The sequence below is a fragment of the Triticum dicoccoides genome, chromosome 1A (genome assembly GCF_002162155.2).
Source record: "Triticum dicoccoides isolate Atlit2015 ecotype Zavitan chromosome 1A, WEW_v2.0, whole genome shotgun sequence".
Classification (NCBI taxonomy): domain Eukaryota; kingdom Viridiplantae; phylum Streptophyta; class Magnoliopsida; order Poales; family Poaceae; genus Triticum; species Triticum dicoccoides.
Genome location: NC_041380.1, coordinates 12,794,446 through 12,808,851, shown reverse-complemented (window position 1 = coordinate 12,808,851; position 14,406 = coordinate 12,794,446). Strand labels below are relative to the sequence as shown.

Genomic DNA, 14,406 nt, shown 5'->3' with positions numbered 1-14,406 from the left:
ATGAGCTTAAACGAAAGTATAGGCTTGCTAAGTGGGATATAATCTGTAGGCCGAAGGACCACGGGGGTCTAGGTATTGAAAATCTGGAAGTCAAAAACATATGTCTCCTTAGCAAGTGGCTATTTAAACTGTCGTCTGAGACGGAGGCTACTTGGGCACAGATTTTGCGTAATAAGTATCTTTATGCTAAAACCTTGGCCCAGGTGAATGTGAGGCCTTCCGACTCACCTTTTTGGAAGGGTTTGATGAGAGTCAAATAACTCTTTTTCAACAAGACAATTTTTTTTATCGGGAATGGTGTTACTATGAGGTTTTGGGAGGATACGTGGCTTGGGGAGACCCCCCTTGCACTTCAATATCCTACTTTGTACAACCTTGTGCGACGTCGAGAAGCCTACGTTGCAACTGTTTTACAATCCACTCCCCTCAATATTAGTTTTCGGAGGACGCTAGTTGGAAATCGTTGGGAGGCCTGGCTCCATCTTGTTAGACGTTTAATGGAACTCCGGCTGTCCCAGCAGCCAGATCAGCTGTATTGGAAACTTACTAAGAACGGAGTGTTCTCGGTCAAATCAATGTATCTGGATGTCATAAACTCTAGCGTCATCCCTTCCTCAATACACGTTTGGAAAGTAAAGGTTCCCTTACGAATCAAAGTCTTTATGTGGTTTGTGCATAAACAAGTCATTTTGACTAAGGATAATCTGGCAAAACGCAACTGGGTGGGCTCTTCTAGGTGTAGCTTTTGCGATCATAATGAAAACATCAAACACCTCTTTCTCGATTGTCCGTTGGCTAAGATTCTGTGGCGGTCGATTCATATTGCGTTTAATATTAATCAGCCCACCTCTATCAACATGTTATTTGGAACATGGCTTGATGGGGTCGATTTCGATACTGCAAGACACATTCGTGTTGGCGTTTGTGCTGTATTTTGGGCAGTATGGAAATGTAGAAATGATTTAGTCTTTAACAGATCAACAAACATTCATTTTTTGCAGGTTATCTTCAGGGCCACGGCGTTCATCCGTATGTGGTCGCTACTCACTCCGACGGAGGCCAGAGAGCGTTTGGTTACTGCGTCTACCCGATGGGAGATGGTAGCTCGGGATATTTTCAACCGGTTTAGATGGCGGTCATGTAATAGGATAGGCATGTAGTGCTCCTATTGTATTTGCCAGCCGGTTGTGGCTTTGGTTTTTAGCTCTTTTGAGCTTTTGTTTATTTTCGCACCACGTTACTTGGAGACTTTGTTACTGGATTATCCTTTTAATAATATGAGCCGTATGCATTTTTCTGATGCAGAGGCTGGGGTAAACCCCCTTTTCGAAAAAGAAAAAAACTTGCAACCTCTTGTTTTCCTCTGCATTTTTACACCGCTTTGATGAAAACGTGGTAGGCGATTCATGAATTAATGGACCGGCCCAGTTGCTCGCGCCTGTGCAGTTCGTATACGAGGTCCCGCGTATTGGTGCAGGCGACGTACTTTTAAGTGATGTGTTTAGGGGGTGTACCGAAGCAGAAGTGATAATTGTTTCATCTGAAAATAAGGTCAGCACACCACCACGATTAGGAACGGCAAATTGAGGCAAACTGCTTGAAACGGGTTTACACGAGCTCAACCTGCAACATTTGGAAAGGGAACTGATCTGAGCAGATAGGCTCAGTTTGTGACTGCCGAACTGTGGTGTGCTAACTTATCTTGTAATCTACCCCAGAAAAATAGCGCTGATAAAAGAAAGAAAATAGTTAGCCAAACAGCAAAACTGGCAAAATCTTGACGAAAAAAACTGAATTATCATACCACGGCACCAGATGCAGCCAACGTCTACACCAAAACTGAAATTTTCCACTAAACAGACAGTTTTGAACAAACACTACTTTTACTTTTCCATCAAGTGAGCCGAAATAGCAGCTCACGCCTGAGGTACATCTATGCATGGTAGGGGCAATTAATACATTGGGTGGTCGATATACTATTATTTTATTAACAGAATTACTTGGGCAGTATAGATTATATTGATTAACAGAATTAGGTGGTAGGAAGCATTGAGTGCAGCGTTTCGGTGCCCAAACTCATCTGCACCTGGTCAGAAAAAAATCACAAAAATTAAAACAAAATTCAAAAAATTCCATTTTTTTGCATGGTAGAAAATTTAGTGCGTGAGGTCCGGTCCAACTTTCATATCATTTGGACATCTGAGCAGGTCTCGGCAAAAAACACAAATCGGATCAGAACAATGCATGAACAATAAACTTTTTTAAAGACCCCGAATTTGTCTTTTTTGCCGAGAGCCGCTCGGATGTTCAAATGATTTGAAAATTGGAGCGGACCTCATGCATGACATTATCTACCATGCAAAAAAATGGATTTTTTTATTTTTCTAGTATTTGTTTTGATTTTTTCATCAGCGCGGGTGCAGATGAGCCTGGGCTCGGAAGTGGATTTTCGCTAAGGTATCAACATTTCACAAGATCATATTTTGTTTTCTGACAAAAATGCCGGTCCAGTTACAGTGGTGGCATATTAATACAAATATATCTTCAACCAGACCATTCTGTTATAATATATTCCCTGCATAATAATATTCATTATGTGTGCAAGTAAGAGCTAATTTTTTTTAAAAATAATACAATTTTTATATTAAATTTCAGAAATATTATGCCGTAATTATATTTAAAAAAATATTATCCAGTTGGCCTACTGCTGGCCGACTGGATCCAGTCAGCCTACTGCTGGCCGAAAGGCCCCCAGTCGGCCCACTGCTGGCCGATTGGCACCCAGTGTGCTTCCTTTAGGCCGACAGGTGCATGCACCCATCTATCTGTTGAATAGGTATTTGAAAAATGCTGAAGAAATATTTGAAAAAATATTGATCATGCATATAAAAATATTAATCAAGCATTTAAAAAAATGTTGCACAAGTATTTGAAAATGTTGAACAAATATTTGAAAACTGTTGAATAGGTATTTGAATAATGTTGAAGAAGTATTTTAAACAATGTTGATCATGTATATATAAAAATGCTAATCAAGCATTTGCGACAAATGTTGAAAAAGTATTTGAAAAAAATGTTGCACAAGTATTTGGAAAAAATATTGAACAAGTATTTTAAAAAATATTGATCATGTAAATAAAAATATTGAACAATTATTTGTAAAAATGTTGATCATGTATATAAAAATGTTGAACAAGTATTTGAAAAAATAATATAGAAAGAAAAAGAATGAAATAATGGAGAAGACCGGCTCAGTCACCTCTAGTTGGCCGCGATCCCTTTTCTGACCAGCAATTGGAAACTAATGGGGTGGTTAGCTGCTCTGCTGATTGCCATGGAGACCAGGCATCGATCCCCAAGTTAGCTAATAACTACCCCACCAGCTTCCAGATGTTAAACTTTTTTTCAAATACTTGTTCAATTTTTTAAAAATACTTGTTTAACATTTTTTAAATACTTGTTCAACATATTTTAAATACTTGTTCAACATTTTTATATACATGATCAACATTTTTACAAATACTTGTTCAACATTTTTATATACATGATTAATATTTTTTTCAAATACTTGTTCAACATTTTTATATACATAATTAATATTTTTTCAAATACTTTTTCACCATTTTTTGAAATACTTGTTCAACATTTTTTGCAAATGCTTGATTAACATTTTTATATACATGATCAACATTTTTTAAAATGCTTCTTTAATATTTTTCAAATACCTATTCAACATTTTTCAAATATTTGTTCAACATCTTTAAAATACTTGTTCAATATTTTTTTAAATGCTTGATTAACATTTTTATATGCATGATCAACATTTTTTTCAAATACTTCTTCAACATTTTTCAAATACATATTTAACAGAAAAATGGGTGCATGCACCTGTCGGCCTAGAGGAAGCAGACTGGGTGTCAATCCGCCAGCAGTGGGCCGACTGAGGCCAATCGGCCAGCAGTGGACTGACTGGATCCAATCAGCCGGCAGTGGGATGCCTCAACAGCATTGTTGGCTATGCAGTTGACTTGTTTAAAAAATGGTCTATCTGTGCAAGTCCCACCAAACTAATTATAGATATTGGGGCTTGGGTGTGTTAGGAGGATTGGAACTTTTATTACTCAATGGCCAAGGGCCGGCCAGTATATAGAGAGGAGTAGGTGAAGGGAGATAGGCAAGAAACAATGTATACAGTGGTTTGTGTGGATTTGTTTTGTACGAATGTTAGGTGTTGTGTAGATACGAAAGTTGATACGAAAGTGGGTTAAAAGGACGAGCTAGCTTGGCCGCAAGAGTCAGTGTATCCACAAGTTGCCTAATTTGGCATAGTAAATTGAGCAATTTGTATCAAAATAAGAAGAAAACTAAGACTCGAGGCTACGCTGGGTCCGAGTCCTGTAAATTATTGCCCGTATGTTGATTGCATCAAGAATAAGGACATTTTTGACATTAGGGGTAGATAAGTTCTACAAATAATGCCAAGAAATAAATTGGAAAAATTATTGACACTCAATCCTTATATCCACGTATTCAACGAATTTGAATTAGAAGTTTAGAGAATTATATATTTGCAACTTGTTGCAAATTTGCCACATACATTTACTGATGAGAACATTGGCATTAAATTTTATGTTCCTGTAATATAGTGTCAGAAAGTGTGGTAGTACCTTATAGAGAACTCTTCTCCCCAAATGAGAGGAAGAGGGAAGAAATCTCACCACACAAGAGATAAAATTTCTTATATGCTTCCACGGAAATATAGAAAATTAGATCCTCAACTAGTAAATGTAATTCAATGTCAAGTTGGAAGACACCTCATGGGATGCTCATCAACCAAAGCCCTGACATAAATGTGCACAAAATGTTTTGGTGTTGGGAAATCGAAACACCTTGACTCCATTGTCGTAGAAATACATTTCCCCAAATTTTATCGATTCCACCAGAATCATATAACACAACGACTACATTTGTAGACATAAATTTCTTCTCAATTTGCAAAAACCTTTTGGGACCTAATCAAAAAAATTCCATAGTGTGGGTACTGTCCTCATATTGGTTCACATGAAAGGAAGCAAGTTATAGTATAGTAGCACTCGATCAACAAAAGAGTTGTATTTATCGCAATAATACATACTCCTGATAAGTATTTTCCATACATATTACAAGTAACTACTCATTAATAGACAAAGTAAATGAGGTGGTGAGAAAGTGAGGCTTGCAGCAAAAGGGTTCACGTAGAGATCCGACATCTATTACAATGTAACATACCCTCCCGGTATGTGTGGAATTATGTTTCGACACAAAATATAGTTGACAGTAAAAATACTTTATCCATGCAACTAATATATGCAGTGAATACATACTCATATGTGTCAGTTATACATATATATATATATATATATATATATATATATATATATATATATATATATATATATATATATATATATATATATATATATATATATATATAGACTCCTCTTCTGTACTCTTGGGAGTATGTACTCCCATCTTCAATATACCTCATATACGCATTAATTATACCTCTTCATTATTCTCAATATACTTCATTAAATATTCTAAGATACCCCAATATGAGTTTAGTTCAAAAAATATCATCTGCGACGTACTTTTTGTAATATACCTTTTCACGTACGAACACATCAGTATATATGTAAATATTTAAAAATACATAGACTCACATGAATTTTTTCGTAAAACTCATTTTGGGGTATCTAATAATTACTAATGAAGTATATTAAAAATAATAAAAAGGTATAAAAGATTCATCTATGTGGTATATGAGAAGCGGGAGTACGTACTCCCAGGAGTACACAACCATTTTCCTATATATATAAGCAAATTGTAACATGTTTTGTCTAAAACTTCAAAAGTCATTCAATGACTTGAAATAGTCGGAAATCATAAGGTACTATCGACTAAATGAGTTTCTCCTTCAGATAGACTAGTCAAATAATGATGATTGTTTACGTGCTTACTAAAGGAATCCCAAATTTTATTTCCTTGTATCACCTTATATTAGTGTATATCGATGAACTCATCATCAAAGTCTATAAAAGACATAAACATAAACAAAATCAACTTTAGACGGAAATTTGGATTCAATCAAAGACATTCTTAAGTTTACAACCTGAGCATTACATTTCAGTCTATAAATATCTAAAACATATGAGAAGTTAAATAAGAAAATATTATATCAATAAATACATCTATAGTCATATTTTCCTTGGCAGGAATACAAATCCATTCAAACTTAGGGGTGGTAATGAAGTGATATATGCACCTGAAGTTCCATATCTCACTAACACTGAAGCACTCATATAATTGCAAGCTGCATCACGCTTGAGACTATATTTCCTATGTTTATTCAGAGTGCAACTCCCCCAAAAGTATATTTAATGGATATCCGCTTATATGTCAATCTTATAATGTATCTTGATTAATTTCATAAGGAAAATCAACATACAACCATGATATGATATAATGATATTGACCACTTATTTGATCCCGACAATGCCATATGAATAACTGGATTTGCTCGAATAGCCTTCTTATGAATGTCATATAAATATAGTTGAACGACTACTTCCACTTATCATTGTGACATAAATTCTTTATCCGAAGAATTGCGAAATATTTCTGGATCGGAAGAATGATTGACCACACTCAAAATCATGTGGCTAAGATTCATTAGAATCACATATTATTATCTAGGTATCCCTTATATCATAGCAATATCTATGGGTTACATGAAGATTAATTTCATGAACAAACTGCACATAAATTGTTTATCCTCGTCAATTATTAAAAAGCGAGAAGATAATTTGAAAAAAAATTGTGAAGATGTAACAGATTATTCACAGTTCCATTACCAACTTCTACATTCCATGACACACTAGATTTGCAATATTTAGGGGGAGTAAACTAAAAAATTATAACTACATAATAATAATTAGTTTGCATATATTATACTCTTTTTTCCTTCATGAGTTTTTCCCTAATGGTTCCTTAGAAAAGGGTTTTAAAGAGACAATATAGATACAAGTGTTAACATATGTTATATCAGTTTCTCCTTATATTTTTCCCATTGGATTTAAAATAAATTTCTTTATTGTTCTCCAAACGCATAAACGAGTTTTCTGCTTCATAAAAGGTCTTTTCATACGAGTTATAAACAGACAATAATAATTATATGTTGTACCATTTTCTCCTTATTTTTTCCACTGGGTATAAAACAGTTTTAACAACATGTCAAGTACCACTATTCTCATATTTTTCCCGTAGTATTTTTGGAGCAGTATTTCTCAAGATGAAGATGATGAACATTCTCAAAGGCAAACAAATACATAGACAAGTTTTTACCAAGATAATTTATGTTCACAAAGACAAGCATTGATTAGGGGGGGTGTTAGGAATTAGTTTATTAATTTAGTTAAAGGGTTAATCCCTGCCTATGTTGGATCCACTTTTGAAACCACTCTTGGAACCTCTTTTGTACCAGGCTATATATACCCAAAATTCATCAATCAAAGCGATATTTCCATTTAATTTTTACTTTCACAAATAAAAAGAATAGTAGATCGACCAACCAATGTATTAATTGCCCCTACCATGCATAGATGTACCTCAGACATCAACATTGCAAAAGATCATATTACTTTTTCTGACAAACATGTCAGTCCAGTTACATTGTTGACATATATTAATACAAATCCATCTTCAATCAGGCCATTCTATTATAATATGTTCCCTTTGTACTAATAATGATTATGCGTGCATGCGGGAATGCTGAGTGTTGTGTAGATACAGAAGCTGGTATATATGGGTTAAAAGGATGAGCTGGCTTGGCCCAAGAAGTTGGGAAGAGCTAGATTACAGAGCCCCTAATTTTCTGTAGTAAATTGAACAATTATTGTTACAATAAGAAGAAGACTAAGACTCGAGGTTGCTCTGGCTCCAAGTCCTAGTAATTAAACGTCACATTGCAAATTGCAGATTAGAAGAAGAGGAAGAAGATGAAGACTAAGACTCGAGGCTGTGCTGGGTCCAAGTCCTTGTAATTAAACTTTAGATTAGCAGGGAGGCATGTGCTTCATGACGCTCCAATGAGGATGGGAAATTAGGATGCTGGGTGGGTATATTCCATTAGGATGAGTGCAAAACATGCAGTAGATGGGAATAATGCCTAATAACATAGAATCTAATCACGCCTTGTTTTTCATAAAATGAGAAAAAGAGGAGCTTGATCAAGAACACGTCAGTTGGCTACTTTCGTTCCTTAATAAGCTCGATCAAGATTCAAGACCGCTTCAGAATTCAGTAGGATCGGACATGTGGATATGTGGTACTTGCCAAATGAAAAATGGCAACTCAGCCACAAAAATAATAACGAGGTGGAGGATGAAATCACCTAGAGAGGAGAGGAATTGGCGAGGGTGTAACAATGGCATATGGCAGTGAAAATGTGTGGAGACCCTAGATAATGAAGGAATTTAGAGCAACCGTGGATGCCACATGGCTAGGTCACAACCCACATCATAAAAATAGTTTTTATTTTACCAAAAAGGATCGCGTTCTGGTTTATAGATAAAGCAACAACAACCGTACAACTCGACACGACAACACCACAACACACTCAGGAATAGATAAAATGTGCTTAAGCGGCTACACAACCCCAAACCACTGCAATCACACTACAAGTAGGAAGAAAGGGAATAGCCTCAAGTTGTTGGAGCCTTCAATGAGTCACTGCGAAGAGACGAAGCCATGCACGATAACCTAGATGCTCCAAGGCGGCAACTTCAGGAAGGGCACGACATCTAAGTGCCGCCACCACCCGATCCAACCCGATCCAGGGATTTGAGGTTTCCGTCGAAGAAACATAGAAGGCGCAGAGGAACAACGACACTGCCTTCAACGAGGAGCCCACATGCACAGGTGCATCCGCCTGACATAACCAAATACATTTTTCACCACAGTAAGCCCTCTGCACCTCCAAGACGTAGTACCGAACACTAGTAGGAAAACCCTTATGGACTAAGTAATTAGGGGCGCTGCACTGTTTCTGAATGTCGGCGCTATTTTCACAGAATAGCACCGGCATCCGGAAAAAAGTAAATGCCAGAGGTAAAGCTTAGTAGCGGCGTTGAATCTACAGCAAACGCCCCTGGTGTTTTGTAAAATAGCATAGACGTTGGAACATCTCGCAACACCTCTGGTTCTTGATGTACCAGCAAAGTGGGAACTTTTGTGTCCACCCCGTGCTGCAGGAGGAAAATATTTGTGGCGTTGGGTCTGTTGGAGAATGCCTTAGATAACTTACCGACCAAATTTGGCAAAAAATAATAATCTCATAAGGCTCAAATATATAACATTTTAAACTAAATTTTTGCCACATGCACACGTACAAAATGAAGTTAAACTCGATTATATAGACATGTAGAACTTATAGTTGCTTGCATGTGCGATAGAGTTTCTCCTGAGTCTGCCACAGAACGTAATTGATGCGGGAGAGTTTCTCCGTGACTCCGCCGTTGAGAGTTGGCTGGATGGCGACATGGCGGCTGTGCAGTAGATGGAGATGGAGATGCTAGATCGATGGAAGAGGGATGCTCTGTATACCATGTGCGATAGCGAAAACGTCTTTCCTCAACGAGGGGGGCGTCGTACATGTTATAGGCAGGGGCGCGCCTCCCAAGATAGCGCATACAGTTGAGGAGGTTTTACATCTTGGAGAACAAGAAAGATAGAGATAGAGGGAAGTTGTTACAAGATATAAGCTATGCGCCTCTAAACCCTAAGCGAACCCAAGACTCCTGCCACGTTACAACTGTCATGTACAACGTTACATCATGTTTAACAAGCTACACTTGGTGGTTGTTTGGATATGAAGTATTAGACGTGAGATCTTGGAAAACTGGTTTTTAGAGGATTTTTAGGAAAAACCTATTTATGTTAGTTTTTTCTGTTAAGATCAGGCTATACAATACCTCGTTTGGATGAAAAAAGATAGGATAAGAGCATCTTCAATAGATGGTTCAACTGTAAAAATACCTAACTTTTGGACCGTCTGGGGCAAAAAACGTTGCTTCAACAGACGGTCCATATGCAAAAAAAATTAGACCGCGGCCTCCTCGTGGTGTAAAATACAACACCTCGCGGTGCAAATGTACATCACGAGATGCATCTGGTCCAAAACCAGCCGCCGCCCGCGAACGCCCAACCGCCACTTCATTTCCTTTCCCGCCCGCCCGAAGAACAGCCGGCAGGAATCCGCCGCCGCGACCGCCCAAAACCTCGCCGTCGTCGCCGCGACCACCCCACATCCCCGCCGCCGCCCTCCGCCGCCGTCGTCCCCATCGCCTCCCCGCCGCCGCCCGGACACCGCCAAATCGGGTGGCCGCCGGCGCGGGATTCGGCCCCTCCGGCGGTCCGGCTACCGCGGTAGGCCTCCGCCGGGTCTTATAGGCTGCCGCCGACCTCCTCCCGTCGGCCGTGAGTCTGTCCACGGCCGTTGCGCCGGCCGCACAACCGCCGCACCAAGCCCTCCGCCCGGCTGCCGAACTAGTCTTAGCCGCCCGCCAAGCTCCTCTTGGCCGGCCTTCTACCTCATTTCTTATCACCACCGCCATCCGAAGCCGACCGCAGCCGTCTGCAGCAGCCAATCCAACCGGCGGCCATCTTCTGGACATCGGCTGAACAGCAGCCGGCCGGCTGCTGGCCGGTTTTGGACCATGAATTTGGACCATCTACTGAAGTTGCTCTTTTGGACCATGAATTTAGACCATTTGTTGGAGTTGGCCTTTTTTCGGAGCTCCAAAACGCACTTTTTGGCGGTCCAAAATTTACATCTTCGGTTTTGTACCGTCAAAATTTCGACCATCTATTGAAGATGCTCTAACACATTTAAGCCTCCTGCTCCTCCCACAGGCATGACTCTCTCTGCTGTCTGCTGATCGCCTCCTGCATGCTTCCAACATCCCCTTTCTCTGCATGCTGCATGCTGCGTGACGAGGACAACATTGTAGTATGCATACACCAGTACACTGGACGTAGTTGAACCACAACAATGGCTTCCATGTTGACGCTGCCCACAAGAACGAGCACGGGAGCATAAGCCATGGTGCTGGCCTGCTAGAAACCCTGCGAGGGTTGGACACGATGCCACGCAGCAGGCGGAAGCAGCAGCGGCAGCGACACCAGTGCACGGCAGGGCGGAGGCGTGGCCCAGCTGGGCACGGTGATGCCGAGCACGGGCGTGGCGAACCAACTCTTGCAGCAGTTCGTTGTTGTCCACCGTCACCTCGTCGATGCCAACAAGCTCAACGTTACCATTGTCATGGTGCCGGCGTTGGAACCACGCCGCCGGTGCGGCCATTAGCATGTACGACGGTGCCGGCGTTGGAACCGCGCTGCCGGCATGGCCACTAGCATGTACTATGAAGATGATGTGTGGAGCTCGCCGATGTTGGTCCATCGATCCAAATAGGTCGTACGTGGACGATACTACTCGAGTATACAGATAACTCGTTTTTAGAAAAACGACTGACTCGTTTTTCTAAAAGCTCGTTTTTGGGCTTGTAGAAAACTGGGAAGTACTTATCCATGGTTTAGTTAGATGATCCAAACGTAGTTTTAGGCTGTTACAACTGAAATCGTGTTTATGCAAATCTGATTCTCTACAATCTCGCTATCCAAACAACCCCTTGGAGTAGATAGAAGCTACAGTATTAGCATCCAATAAGTAGTTTAGAAAAACTGGTGCAGCAGAACAAAGTATAAAAATCACTGGATTACTCTAAGATGTAGATTTACTTCTGCATGCTGAGACTAACAAGCGTTATACTTATAGATACAGTAGGAAGAGGTGAGCGCTTTTCTCAATTGAGAATGACATTGGCAGCATTGCCGACGTACGGAGCTCCCATGACGCGGCAGCAGATTACTCGTGTTTGGCAATTGAGTGCATGCACGGCCGGCTGCCGCCGGAGACTAACATTAGAGGCGATGGACAATGAATCAAATCAATAGGAGGCTTGGTGGGAGAACAGGACGTACGAAGTTTTGAGGAAGTTGTGTCCTATCTGCTCAGGAGGTGCAGAGGAGATCGTTTTGAGGAAATCAACAGGAGACTTTCCCATTTTAGCTTTTCAGATCCATCTAAAGTCACAGCCAGCAATATTCTTTTCGAGGTGCTGATACAATGATTTGGTAGTGAACTTCTTATTGGGACCAAAAGACCAAACGACTTGGTCACCGAAACGGCGTTCTCACTAGCATGTCCGTATGTATAAATGAGGGATGGAGCCTAATGAGCAGAGAGCAGCAAGCAGATCGGGGAGCTAGCGAGCCCTAGCTACCTACATACACAATGGTGGGGCTCTCTGTGCTGGTGATGCTGGTCGTAATATACGTGGTCCGGAGGCTGAGTTCCATGTGGACATGCTCATCCGGGTCGCTCCCTCCGGGGCCGTTGCCGTGGCCGGTGGTAGGCACACTCCCCGAGCTGATGGTTAACAAGCCGGCGTTCCGGTGGATCCACCAGGTGATGGAGCAGATGGGCACCGACATCGCCTGCTTCCGCTTGGGCGGCGTCCACGTCATCCCCATCACGTGCCCTCGGATCGCCAGGGAGGTGCTTAGGAAGCAGGACGAGATCTTCGCATCCCGTCCAGTGACTTTCGCCTCGTGCGTGGCCAGCGGAGGGTACGTGGAAGCCGCGCTGGCGCCCTTCGGCGCGCAGTCGACCAAGATGCGCCGGGTGCTCACCTCCCACATCGTCTCCCCGTCCCGCCACAAGTGGCTCCACGACAAGCGCGCCAAGGAGGCCGACAACTTCTCGTGGTACATGTACCACCTCACCGGCGAGGAGGGCAGCAACGTGGACGTCAGGCACCTCGCGCGGCACTACTGCGGCAACGTCATACGCCGGCTCCTCTTCGGCAGGCGCTACTTCGGGGAAGCCGGCGGCGGCGGCGGCCCCGGGAAGCTGGAGATGGAGCACATGGACGCCTCCTTCGCCGCGCAGGGGATCCTCTACTCCTTCTGCGTCAGCGACTACCTGCTGTCGCTGCTGGGGCTCGACCTGGACGGCCACGAGAAGATTGTCAATGAGGCTAACGCGACGCTGGACAGGCTGCACGACGCGGTCATCGATGAGAGGCGGAGGCAGTGGAATACCGGTGAGAGGAAAGAGGTCGACGACTTTCTCGACGTGCTCATTACGCTCAGAGAGCCGACATTGAGCATGGAGGAGGTGAAGGCACAGGCCAAGGTACATAACGCAAACGTAACTTACGTAGCAATGCATGCATGCATGTACCAGCACCACCTGGACTGGAGCAGTCACTAAGGGCAACGCAACGTACGCATGCAGCTCATCAATCTCGCGGCCGTCGACAACCCATCCAACGCCGCCGAGTGGGCGCTGGCGGAGATGGTGAAGAGGCCGGAGCTGCTGGCGCGGGCGGTGAAGGAGCTAGACCGGGTGGTGGGCAGGGAGCGGCAGGTGCAGGAGTCGGACATCGCCCAGCTCAACTACGTCAAGGCCTGCATCCGGGAGGCATTCCGGCTGCACCCGATCGCCCCCTTCAACGTGCCGCACGTCGCCCTCGCAGACACCGTCGTCGCCGGCTACCGCGTGCCTAAGGGCAGCCACGTACTCCTCAGCCGCCTGGGCCTTGGCCGGAACCCAGCCACCTGGGAAGATCCGCTCCGCTTCAACCCCGAGCGCCACATGGGAGGAGGAGGAGGGAACCTCGAGCTCACCGAGAACGAGCTGCGCTTCATCTCCTTCAGTACAGGCCGCCGCGGCTGCGTCGCCCATGCTCGGCATGGCCATGAGCGTCATGCTCTTCGGCAGGCTCCTCCATGGCTTCACCTGGATGAAGCCCGCGGAGGTGCGGGACATTCAGCTCACCGAGTCCAAGCACGATCTCTCCATGGCTAAGCCGCTGGTGCTGCACGCCAAGCCACGCCTGCCGCTGCATCTCTACCTCTACCGCCCGTGAATTTATTTACTTGCTCCTGTCCGTCTGGACAAGTTAATAACGACCGGACCTGTTCCTCCGTGCGAAAATTTGCTCACGCAATAATTTCTGCAGCCGTCCATTTGCTCCGTGATTTGCACACATTTATTTATGGTGGTTGAAAAATAGATAGACATTCTTAAATGTCTGAATACGATACAGTTTCGGGCAGTGATAAGCGCCGGCAGTCCGGCCTAACAGTTCGGCCGGACTAGCCCCAGCCATCCGATGCATGGGATAAGAGCCGTTCGATCCCCACTCTTCCACGTCATCATCTTCTTCCCCCTTCCCTCTGCTTCAGATTTGCCGTGCGCTCGCCCCCGGCTGCCGTTGGATGTGCTGCTACAACCACGATATC

General features: G+C 43.0%; 1 pseudogene; it reads left to right on the top strand.

Annotated features, from left to right (window-relative positions):
- Positions 1–12,391: 12,391 nt before the first annotated feature.
- Positions 12,392–14,030, top strand: LOC119349861 (annotated as a pseudogene).
- The last annotated feature ends 376 nt before the right edge of the window (positions 14,031–14,406 follow it).